Source organism: Rana temporaria, chromosome 1 (genome assembly GCF_905171775.1).
Source record: "Rana temporaria chromosome 1, aRanTem1.1, whole genome shotgun sequence".
NCBI classification, from domain to species: Eukaryota; Metazoa; Chordata; class Amphibia; order Anura; family Ranidae; genus Rana; species Rana temporaria.
This window is the reverse complement of record NC_053489.1, coordinates 602,590,854-602,600,260: the sequence shown is the minus strand read 5'-3', so window position 1 is coordinate 602,600,260 and position 9,407 is coordinate 602,590,854. Positions and strand designations below refer to the sequence as shown.

General features: G+C 44.6%; 1 long non-coding RNA gene across 1 annotated transcript; it reads right to left on the bottom strand.

Moving 5' to 3' along the window:
- Positions 1–1,180: 1,180 nt before the first annotated feature.
- LOC120925032 lies at positions 1,181–1,774 on the bottom strand. The gene is made up of 2 exons (XR_005746524.1): positions 1,614–1,774; positions 1,181–1,467 (listed from the first exon to the last, which is right to left on the bottom strand). It is a non-coding gene; the product is annotated as an uncharacterized LOC120925032 (long non-coding RNA).
- Positions 1,775–9,407: the final 7,633 nt, after the last annotated feature.

Below are 9,407 nucleotides of genomic sequence, written 5' to 3'. Positions count from 1 at the left end.
TCGGCCAGTACAGGCCCAAAAAATTAGCCCACAGGCTTTCACCAGAATTTGAATGAAACATGATCTACTGGTCACATGTGTTGAATTCCTCCGAGATCCATGCTTCATTCATTTTTATAAATGTGAGGTAGTCAACACTGTTGTGAGCTAGGTGAGTGCGCTTATCGGTCACGACCCCCCCTGCTGCGCTGAACGTTCTTTCAGACAGGACACTGGATGAGAGGCAAGCCAACAGTTCCATTGCAAATTGTGCAAGCTCTGGCCAGAGGTCAAGTCTCCCCCACCCAGTAGTCCAGGGGTTCATCACTTCTCAGTGCGTCCACATCGGCCGTTAACCCGATGTAGTCGGACACCTGTTGGTCTAGGCGTTCCCTGATGCTGGATTCGGAGGACAGCTGTCGATGGGTCGGCTGAAAGAATGATCTCATATCATTAGTGACTAAGACATCTTTAAACCGCCCTCTTCTTGCAGGCGCTGTTTGATTGGTACCCGAAACTGTTTCTCTGTGAGTTGAAATTCCTCTGCCAGCGGATGCAAAAGCAGAATGCAGCATTTCTCGAAGCAAGGCCTGGAAGTGCTGCATTCTGATAGCCCTCTGTGATGGTGGTAACATTTCCGCCATGTTTTGTTTGTATCGGGGGTCTAAGTACGTTGCCACCCAGTACTGGTCCTTGCCCTTTATGCTTTTTATACAGGGTCCCTCTTAAAACACTGGAGCATGAAGGCCCCCATTTGCACTAAACTGGAAGAGCTGTACTGGCCAGGCTCCTGCTCATCATCCAGGATAATGTCATCCTCGTTCTCCTCCCCCATCCACGGACAACACCAGGGATCCCAGAAAGGTTTAAAGCATGCTCTTCTTGCTCCAACTCCTCCACCCTGTGCACCATCCTCCTTTGACTCCTCTTCAGACTCCCGTTGTTGACTTGTCTCAGGTGAAGTAGCCCCCCTGAGAATTCATCCAGCATTGCGACTTCCTCATCTTCCTGCTCCTGCTCCTCGACAGCTTGATCAATGTCACGACGCAATGCACGCTCCAGAAAGAAGGCGTAAGGTACAATGTCACTGATGGCGCCCTGGCTGCGACTGACCAGTTTGGTGATCTCATCAAATGTAGGTATGTAGAAAAAGACCATAAGTCTTAGACTGGGAGAGATTGGACTTTGCAGGCACCAAATGTTAAAATTATAAATATTTTAATTTAGTAAATACAAGACTACAAAGATACATCACAGTTGCTCTATATGAAAAAAAGAAAAAGGAAAAGCAAACAAATAGGATACACAAAAGAGCTCAAATCCTAACACTTTCTGAAGACATCGCTATTAGCCACAGGGCTGGATGCATAGAATACACTAGGAGCGCTGGGTGGCGTTGTAACTTCGAAAGGTGGTACAGGATGAGTTCTGATTAAAATGGGGTTCAGCTCGACATGTTTCGCGACGTCGTCGCTTCTTCGGGAGCTTCTGGGTATTAAAAGACAATATGATGTTGTCAATAGATATACAAATATACAAAAATACAAACAATATTATTACATATGAGGCATCCATTGAAATATAAAGGCCTCTGAGCAACTAGAAATACATGTATCTATGACTATGATACTCACCGATAAACGGTGCTTGATAGGTTTGAAAAATGCTCAACAGCGTCCAAGATGCAAATCGTAATCAGACCATCCACCTTGTGGGGTGGAGTCTGGTGCTACAGGTCACAACCACATCCACCATACACTGTCAGGCAATGTATAACTAGTTGGGGTATCTATGAGTTAATGGTAAAGAACAGATACATTTTAACATTTGGTGCCTGCAAAGTCCAATCTCTCCCAGTCTAAGACTTATGGTCTTTTTCTACATACCTATATAATTTAGGATGTGGCACTTTTATATTAAGGGGTGTTTGATTACCACCCTAGGGCAATTGTAATTCTAAATACAACCGATCTCATCAAATGGCCGCAGAAGTCTGCATTAGTCGTGCATGAGCAGCCACTGGCGCGGTGCGAAAAAACCAAGCTCCCCAGAATCTGTCCTGCCGCAGAGTTCATACAGGTATTCGTTAACTGCACGTTTATGCTGGAGCAGCCTATCAAGCATATACAATGTTGAGTTCCATCGCGCCAGGGTATTTGGCAACGAATCGCTGCAGGACCAAGTTCAGGACGTGTGCCATGCATGGCACGTGTGTAATTTTGCCCTGTTTCAGCGTGCTTAGCAGATTGGCACTCTTGTCGCACACCACTTTACCAACTGTCAAATTGAGCGGTGTTAGCCACTGATCTGCCTGTGAACGCAAAGCTGAAAGGAGTGCAGGACTAGTGTGGCTCTTGTCTTCCAGGCACAACAGACGCAGCACAGCATGGCAACGTCTCACCTGGCATGTCGAATAGGTTCTGGGGATCTTGGGCGGCGCAGCGGAAGAGACTGTAGCATCGGAAAATGAGGAGTCAGCCAAGGAGGAGAGGGAGGATGGAGGAGGAGGAGGAGGAGAAGAGGCAGGCCTGCATGTAATCAGTGGCAGTAAAACAAAATCTACATGGGTGCCACGGGTTACATGCTTGACGACCGTCAGAAGGTTCACCCAGTGGGCAGTGAAAGTTATATACCTTTCCTGCCCGTGTTTGCTAGACCACGTGTCTGTGGTCAGATGTATCTTGGCACCGACACTGTGTGCCAGAGATACATTCACTTGCCGCTGAACATGGTCATATAGCTCTGGGATGCCCTTCTGTGAAAAAATGTTTTCCTTCCTGGGACCTCCCATTGTGGTGTTCCAATGGCCACAAATTTTCGAAAGGCCTCCGACTCCACCAGTTTATATGGCAGTAGTTGGTGGGCTATCAGTTCCGACAAGCCAGCGGTCAACCGTTGGGCAAGAGGGTTATCCGGCATCATCTTTTTTTATGGTCGAACATTTGGGCCATGGAAGCCTGCCTTTTTGCAGAAAAACGTGAGGAAGGCATGATGGATGGTGGAGTGGAGGACAATTGTGAGCATAGAGGGGAAGGAGAAGGAGAAGGAGGAGAGGCTGGACGGTGAGAGCCTGGAGTGTGGCTTTGTAGTTTCTGATAGCGTTGCTCCCACTGGGCTCGGTAATGGGAGGCCAGGTGCCTTCTTAAGGCGGTCGTCCCTAGGTGAGTGTTGGGCTTACCGCAACTTATGCGTTGACTGCAAAGGCTGCAGATGGCAACACTATTGTCTGCAGCGGACACGTTAAAAAAAGCCCACACTGCGGAGCCATGGGCCGGCATCCTGGGAGCGCCAGATGTGGCCATACATGGTTGATGGCTCGCTCCTGATACATTAGGAGTCTGCTTTGTCCCTCCTGAGCAATGTTCGGCCTGCTTCTCCTCCCTATATGTTGGTCCATCTCTCCCTCTGAACACCCCTCCTCTTCCTCTCTTGTGGGTACCCATGTGACGTCTGTAGACACGTCATCATCAACGTCACCTTCCCCATCACTAACAGTAGAGATCTCGGAGTAGGCAGCAACAGCGGGCACCAACCTCCTTGGGCTGATCTGAGTACTGTCGTCAGACTGCTGAGTGCCGGCTGTTGCTACCTCCTCTTCCTGATCCAATGCCAAGAATGGCTGCACATCCGAAATGTCTTCTAAAGCGGAGGGAATATGGTGGTGGTGGTGTTGGTGGCGAGCCACTCAACCAAGTCTGGTGCGTCCTTTGACGTAATCGAACGAACATTGTGCCACTTCCCACTTTGGCTCCGGCCTGGTGCTCCTGCCCTACCCCTACCACCCCTGCGGAAGGGCCTGCCTCTTCCTCTGCCTGTCATTTTTTAAATGACCCTGTGACAAAAGTCTCTAGAGAAGCGCAGTATATGTGGAAGAAGGTATATAACAAAATCTGTCGTTTTGGGGGGCCACTGGTTTATTTCACCAGTTCTGAAACTTTTTTTCAGGATTTTTTTTGTATGTGTGTAGCAGAGGAAACGCAGCGAAAGAGGCAAAAATCCAGCAGTAACCAAATACACTGCCAGTCACAATGCTGCACAATACAAATCCACTATAATATGCTTCTATATTCGAAAGTATATTATAAGTGTATATTACACCTATATACTGCAGTGCACAGCAAGTAGCACACTTATACCAGTGCTTGAAAGGACTTTTGTGGACCTGTTAGGTAGCGATTTGTGTCGCTAAACGCTGTCCCTGCTGGAAACGCCAACCTCACCCTACACTGACAAAATGTATATGAATGTATTACACACTATCATGTACTGCAGTGCAGATCAAGTAGCACACCTATACCAGTGCTTGAAAGGACTTTTGTGGACCTGTTAGGTAGCGATTTGTGTCGCTAAACGCTGTCCCTGCTGGAAACGCCAATGTATTAGACGCCAATGTATATATGAATGTATTAGACACCTATATACTAGAGCAAGTAGCACATCTATACCAGTCCTTAAAAGGACTTTTGTGGACCTTTTAGATAGCTATTTGAATAAATACAGCCTGTCCTTGCTCCAAACAGCAGCCTCTCCCTACACTGACAAAAGGTATATGAATGTATTAGACCCCTATATTATAGAGCACGTAGCACACCTATACCAGTCCTTAAAAGGACTTTTGTGGACCTTTAGATAGCTATTTGAAATAATACAGCCTGTCCCTGCTCCAAACACAGCACTCTTTCCCTACACTGACAAATAGCAGAATGTAAGAATGCTGCCAGATCAGGTATATTTATAAGGTAGGGGGTATGTCCATGTGCTGAAATGTCTCAATTGGCTGTCCTGCACCATCTGATGGATGTGTCATAGGTCAAAGTTCTTACCCATGTAACACTGCGGACCGCCATGAACATCGACAGATGTCCGACGGTTTGGCGGACCGCGAATGATGAAAGTTCACCGCGAAATGACCGCCTGGCGAACCGGCAGGCCATCTCTATCCGGGACCACGTTGGTCCAGGGTTGTGATCTACCAAGTAGGCCCGGTAGTCAGACTGGGTCTACGCTTGCAGAGTGGTCCTGTGCTGTCCGTCCTGAGGGAGGAAGCCACTCGATGAAGAACCTGTCTTGCAGAACACCGAGCAAGAGGCTGGTATCTCGGGAGAGGCCTTGAACTTCATTGAAAGATGCACTATTACTGAAAGGCTGAGTGATTTTGCCTGTCAGTTCTAAGTTTACAAGAAGTTATTCAGGAGAGATTCGGGTGCTTAATCCTGTGCTGAGAGGATTTTGGACCGCATATACCTCCATCTTTGGGAAGGTCTGTGGCAGAGACTTTACCAAGTTTCCGAGTGACATCTTGGCTGCTAGGTTAGTGAAAGAGGCCTATCCAGGTGCACAATACCCGCTCTGGCTAGAGTGCCGACGATAGTTATGTTGCTGGAAGCAGGAGTGTTTCCGAACAAAAGTTATACACCTGAACCTATTGCCTATTGCCCTTCCACCCCTTCAACTACTATTTTTATTCTTCTACCATGTTTGGTAAATAAAGCAAAGAAAAAGAAGTCTAAAGTGTGGACATTGAAGTTTTTCTCAACTCTCATCCGATACCCTAGACAGCGAGGAAATAGAGGTAAGATGCCACCCAAAACAAACCAGCAGCTCCTTCGGGGGTAGTGCTACATAAACAAGATGGCAGGTATCCTGGGTGATGTCATTCACCAAATACAGACATGACAATGAAAGAGTAGAGGCAATCTGAGGAGGTTGTTATTCTGCACGCCCCTCTTATAAGCATTATCGGGGATGACTGATTTTTCATTTATTTTTTTATTTTTGCCATCTGTTTTCCCCTTTTCTCCTGTAGACATAGCAGGAAGGAAATCTCTCCAAAGCAAGGAATATCCTCTTTTAGACAGTTTAGTCCTGCTCAATTCAACATTTTTGATCTCCCATCAAAAACAATTATTGCATTAGATACATTTTAAACACGACAAAGGGACTGGTTTGCTAAAATAATGTTTGATTTAAAGTGAGAAGTGAAACAACAGTTCTCAACATCCAATCATGTGCAGGGGAATTTAAAATACCTTTAATTTAAAATAATTTACATCCTGTCACAATCAACTGGATAGTGGACCTCATATACTATCTGCAAGTTTGGAGAGGGTGTGAGCCCTAAAAAATGAGATGTAGTCTAAGCACATCCCATTGGATCTTCACCAGTGCACCCCATCGTGATACAAAGACAACAAGCAATTTCAGAAATGGGGACAGGCCAAAGGTCAGGACAGGCAGCAAACTCAGGAAAAATGCCATTGACCTTGAAAGAGTACAGAGAAGTGCAACAAAGCTAATAAGGGGCTAGAAGACCTCAGTTATGAGGAATGCCTACAAACGTATTCTTCCTGCAGAAGAGATGCTTACGAGAGGATATAATCACAATATACAAATCTTTAATGGTGACTCTATTATTGGGATGAAACTATTTAACCTAAGGAAGACATGCGGCCACACAATAAAGTTGGACGAGGAGCGATTTAATCTTAAAGAGGAAGTAAAGTCTTCCTTTTTAATTGTACCTACAGGTAAGCCTAGAATAAGGCTTACCTGTAGATACTGTAAATATCTCCTAAACTTGCACCGTTTAGGAAATATTTACTATATATGCTGCTGCCGACATCATCGGCGCATGCGCACTGAAGAAGCGGCCCGCTCAATCTATTTCTTCTGGGCCCCTGTCTTGACCGGCAGCTCCTGCACGCATGCAAGGGAGTGACGTCTTCATGGCTCCTGCCAATCACAGCGCCAGAGCCCGCGAACCCAGAAGTAACTCAGAGAAAGATGTCAGCCCTGTCAGCTGTGTGCCGATTCAGGGCATCATTCAAAGGTAAGTATTTCCTAATGCTAGTATGCGATGCATACTAGCTCATTATGCCTTTATCTTGCAGGTTGTTTTGTTTTTTGGAGGTTTACAACCTCTTTAAACTGCATAAGGAGTTCTTTACTGTTAGAGTAGTAAGGATGTGGAACCCCCTTCCACATTTAGTGGTGTCAGTTGGGACTGTAGATAAATAAAAACAAATGTTTAAATGTGTTTCTTTGCAAACACAACATACTGGGCTATTGACACAGTAACAACATACTGTACACACACACACACTTGATTGTCTAGTGTTCAGGGTGTTTATTCAACCTTACCAAATATGTTAACCTTTATGTTGGATCTTGCTGAGAGCAAGATCCTGCGTAAAAAAACGTGGGAAAAGGGATACTGAAAAAATAATAAAATAAACCCAAAAAAGATAATTTTACGGGTAACACTGTACCAGCTGTATTTATACTGCATTAGAGAAAACACTTCAAAATCTTGTTGTCCCAATCCTTTCATTTGTACCTTGCAATACTTACTGTATATCCTGTATATAGCTATAGACTCGGCCTGTATGTCTTTACTGCACATCACTGTAGACAATATTGTCAATAATAATAAAACACCATCTATGGAGACACTGGTTTTATGTCTATTGATAAAGGGGAAACTGTGGTCTACAATTCTGTTTCAATACAGGTATGAAAAGATCAGCTAAGGGCTGGTTCACAGCACAAAAACACACTCTGTTCCGGATCTGTTCCAGATCTGTTCCGGATGTGTTTCTGCATCCACGTTTTTAGAGCATTTTTGATGCATCTTTGATGCCTTTTTGGATGCATTCCAATGCAAAAAATTAAACAATATTTAGAAAAGGTCAAGACCCCTGGCCTAGCAGAGGAAGTAATAAGTGATCTAGAAAAAGAAATAACAAAAGAAGAAATAAGTCAAGTGATCAGGAGTATCAAAATGGGGAAGAGCCCCGGCCCTGACGGGTTTACATCATTATATTATAAAAGGTTTGGGGGGATACTAGTGCCATTTTTCCAGAAGTACATGAACTCAATAGGGGGGGGCATGGTAATGCGGAAGGAGGCCCTGAATGCTCACATAACTTTGATAGGGAAGGAAGATAAGGACCCCGCTTTGTGTGCCAGTTATAGGCCGATATCTTTAATAAACGTGGACATAAAAATCTATTCAAAAATCCTCGCTGAGAGAATAAGACCGCTCTTAATAGGCCTTATAGATAATGACCAAGCGGGGTTTGTGCCTGGGAGAGAAACGAGAGAAAACATTCTAAGAGTTATATTTTTATTACAGAAAGCCAAAAAGAATAAAGAACCAGTAGTATTCCTGTCATTAGATGCCGAAAAGGCGTTTGACAGGCTGGATTGGGAATTTATGCTAGCAAACTTATCCCATATAGGATTTGGCCCAAGTATGCTCAGGTGGATAGGGGCTCTTTATTCTGGCCCCTCTGCTCAGGTGAGGGTGAATGGTACCCTCTCGGACAGCTTTTCACTTGGTAATGGGACCCGGCAGGGGTGTCCGCTTTCGCCTCTCCTATTCGTCCTATCATTGGAGCCTTTACTGGAAACAATACGGATGAACCAGGAAATAGAAGGGATAAAATTGGAGAGAAGGGAGCATAAGATATCCGCATTTGCGGATGACATGATGTTATTCGTATCTAACCCCAGGGAGACACTGCCCAAAATAATGTGGGAATATGAACAGTACGGTGAGATTTCTAACCTTAAGATTAATAAAGATAAAACGGAGATACTAAGTATGTCATTAAGCCCACAGGATCGTAGGGAACTTGAGGGGCTCTATCCATTCAAATGGAAGCAGAGGAGGATGAAATATTTAGGTATATATTTGTCCAGCATGGAAAGATATCTCTATGATGACAATTATATACTATTATTGAACAAAGTAAAATCAGATTTAAAAGGATATAGTATAGACAGAATATCATGGTGGGGAAGGGTGAGTACTATAAAAATGATGATCTTGCCGAAAGTTCTTTATATTTTCCAAACACTCCCGATAAAAATTCCAGAAATATATTTTAAAATCCTGGATAAGATAATAGGAGGATTCATATGGAGGGGGAAAAAGCCGCGTATAGCAGTGGAGACTTTGATTAGATCTAAAGAGGAAGGAGGAATACAGCTGCCGGACTTCAGAAGGTACTATGAGGCGGCAGTACTGAGGAGGATTACAGATTGGGCGCAGGGTGAGGTTGGAAGCAAAAAAAAGTGGGTAGAAGTCGAAGAAAGTTTAAGTAAAAAAGAGCTGGGAAATATAATATGGGTACCGAGGCAATATAGAGGATTACCCCTGGATATTCCTGTAATAACAAAAGAAACTTTTAGAATATGGGATAAGCTCTGTAAGAAAAATAAATTGCCCTATAATAGTCCGCTGCTGCCACTTACAGGTACGGATTTCTTTCCGCCTGGCAAGGAGGGGGGATTATATCGGAGGTGGGCAACCTCAGACACTTTAAGACTGAAGGATATAATAAAAGGAAATGAAGTGTGTCCGGTGGGAGAACTTCAAGAGAAATATGGACAGTACCCAGGAGATAGGTGGAGACACAGACAAG